The sequence below is a fragment of the Glycine soja genome, chromosome 4, assembly GCF_004193775.1.
Source record: "Glycine soja cultivar W05 chromosome 4, ASM419377v2, whole genome shotgun sequence".
NCBI lineage: Eukaryota > Viridiplantae > Streptophyta > Magnoliopsida > Fabales > Fabaceae > Glycine > Glycine soja.
In genome coordinates, this window is record NC_041005.1 from 1,901,639 (window position 1) to 1,905,280 (window position 3,642).

A 3,642-nucleotide genomic window follows, 5' to 3' on the forward strand; every position below is an offset into this window, starting at 1 on the left:
TCGCTCAGAATTTCTTTGAATATGTTCTTGAATTCATTCGAAACGTGAGCAAAACACAAATTAGAGAAAAATATGGTCCGTGGACTTTTCTTTTATGTCACCACAAAGCGAGGATTAAGGAAATATAAGCTACACTCAACCAGAGAAATGAGAAAATGAGAAAAGATGATGTAAGACTTCCTAACATCTCCCTCCACATATGTCTGCCCATACAGCCAAGCCTCTATATATATATATATATCAAGAAATCTATGAAATCTTTACAAATGAAGGAAGCTCTGTCCCCTCTAATCAGTTTAATTAATTAAGTTATTAAGTGGAAATTGCAGGTGTGTTGATTCAATTCTTTCCAATATATTATATCTCTTCTACATATAATAGGAATATTTTTCTTAAATTCATTAAAAAAATAGTATTTTTGCATTGACTAACGGCTGCTGTTCATGAAATGAAACGTCAGATATTGAATTTGAGTCTGAAGTATTATAAAATATAATATGTCAAAAAAAAGTATTATAAAAAAATTGAAAGGAAAAAGTATTATAAAATATAAAAAGGCTCTCGTGTACGTTTTTTTGTCAGATTCATTTACGTTTTATAAACAAATTAAAAGACATTCTGTTTAATAAATGCATAATAGATAGTACTTAATATAGTTTTTCTTTTTGAAATACGAACAGGGGTCTTTAGGACACTTGATAATATTTATTATTTTGATTTATGTTTTCTTTCAAGCTTTTGAGACTCTTTTTTTATCAAATTTATAAGTATCCAAACAACATATTTTTTTTATAAAAAAAAACCTGAATATCATATTTGCCATTTGACAAATCTTTAGAATCTCTCAAGACTAATGTTAGGAGGTTTCATTGGGTCTTTCTTATGTTTTGTTTCTTTTACACTTAATCGAAAAGACATTTCATTCTATTTTATAGAATTATTTTTTCCTTATAAAATTTTTTAAGTTCAATTTTAGTCTTTTTAAAAATTTATATCCATTTTTTGTCCATCTAATTTTAAAATAAATCACTTTTACTCCTCAGAGTGTTTTATATAACACTTTATATGAGGACAAAAAATTATTTAGATAATACTTTTAGGATTGCATTTCAAAACTAGAGAAACAAAAAATGATAAAAAAAAATTAGAAATACTAAAACTAAACCTTAAAATTATTTAGAGGGATTAAAATAAATGTTTTTTTTAGATAATTTGTTCTCGCTAACTCTTGGTCTTGGATCCTCCACTAGTGTACCTTGTGCTTAAAGAGATCAAGAAACATGCATTTGTTGAGAGATTGCCATGATGCAAAACAAATTTAGCGAGTTGTTATTGGGAATGATAATGGTGGTAGCTTATTTAAGGGAGATTTATATACCTGGTTGATAAATAATATCAAACCAAAAGACAAATTTCCAATCTACTTATTATACTTGACATTTTCTTTCTTTTTTTTCTCAGTTCATCAAGAGAAAAATAATTATAATTAATTTAAAATTCAATTAAAAAGTAAGTAAAGTCTTATTAAGAATTATTTTCATAAAAAATACCAAACTTGAGTGTTATCCAAAGGATTCAAACTTAAACACATCCTTTTTGAGGTCATATTATGACAATATAAATGAGAAAAAAAATCTAAGGCGTTTGAAGATGTTTTCATCACCCAGCATAGCAAGAATTGAATTTTTTAAGTACAAGTTGGTGATGCACCCCAAACTAAAAAAAATGAGTTAATTAGCAAACTCTTAATTAAGAATAATAATTTTTGTAGATATTTAGACAAACATTTTAAAAATATTTTTTAAAATAAGAATTAATAATAAATAATTTATCATATTATAATATTTTTAAAATATTATTTTATTTACATATATGCCATAAAAAATATTAAAAATATATAATATATAATATAAACAAACATGTATAAAGCACAAGACTAAAATCTAGTAGATACACAAAACTTGTTGTGCAAAAGCATTAAATATTGTATTTATTAAGTAACTTATATTGTATAATTAAATGTGATATTAATTTAATACAGTACTTAATTTCTTAAAGTATATTCACTAGTGTTTTAGAAGAAGTATATTGACAATATTTATAAAAAAAATTGAAGTTATAATTCGTTAAGTTTACGTTAACAAATTCCACAGTTTGATTTTTAAAATAAATATGTTAAGTTTTATCTAAATGCGGTTACATTAACAAATCTTATTTAATATTATAATGGTTTAACTATTGTTTTAGTTCTTAAATTTAGTGTGTGTCTTTTTTAGTTCTTAAAATTTAAAAATGTTTTTTTTAGTTCATGACTTTTGATAAATTATTTCTTTAGGCCTTAATATAATAAATTAACACTTTATGACAGTATTTAATATTTTGTGAGGAATTTTTAATATTTTATGATAATTTTAAAATGCAATTAATTTGAAAAATTAAACCATTTTCTTACATACTAGTTTCAACAAATTTTAAAATAAGTATAAAAATTGGTCTTTGATATCAAAACTAGTTTTAAACAAAATTTAATTAATGTTTTAGTCTCTAAATTTGGGATGTGTGTTTTTTTAGTCCCTAAAATTTAAAATTGTTTTTTTTCTTAAATTTTGACAAATTATTTTTTTAAGTCTCTAATGGAATAAATTGATACTTTGTGGTCATTTTTAATTTTCATAAATTAGTTTTTATTTTTTAATTGTTTGAATTTGTATTTTAAAATTGTCATAATACTAAAAAAAATCGTCATAAATTATCAATTTATTGTGTCAAAGACTAAAAAAAAGAAAATTGTCAAAATTCATGAAATAGAAAAACATTTTTAAATTTCAAAAACTAAAAAAACATATCATCAAGGACTAAAAAAGTAATTAAGTCTATTATAATTAAATGAAATATATACAATATTTATTAAATGCACAAATTTCATATATAAAAATTGTTGTAAAAAGTTATTACTAAACAAAAAAAAAAGTAATTAACATAAAATTTAGTATAAAAAAACTGTAAATGAAATTGTTATGATTTTTCTTATTATTTTAAAACTTAGCTTGTAAAATATATTTCAAGATAATGAAGATCAAAATGGGCATCAATATAATACACGTAATACGTTTTTGGTCCAAGTTAAAATAAGTTAAAAACTTTAAATAATGTATCCAAGTTTAAGTTTTATAAATAAAAAAATATGATTGGAAGATGAAATTTAATTAAAGGTGATCCACCCTCAATCATATTTACAATCATGGTGGCCAAAAAATAATACACATCATTTGATAAACTTAAACAAGATAAAATTATGAAGATTAAAAATTTTAAATAGAAAAAATGAAAGATTTAATTATAATGTATTAACATTTAACAATGTAAATTTTATACTGTTATATAAATAAAAATATTGTTTTGTGTAATAATCAATTTAAAATTTAATTTTATAACTAATCAATAGTATTTTATATTGACAATATATCAGAATTAAAAGTAAAATAAAAATAGATAGTATTAAGTAATTTACTATGATTAACAATACATTTCTTATATACGCATTTTATACAATTATGCAAACTTCATTTTTTTACAATGCACATTCTTTTATTTAATTATTGATTTTAATTTACATCTATTTTATATTTTAAAAATTTGTAT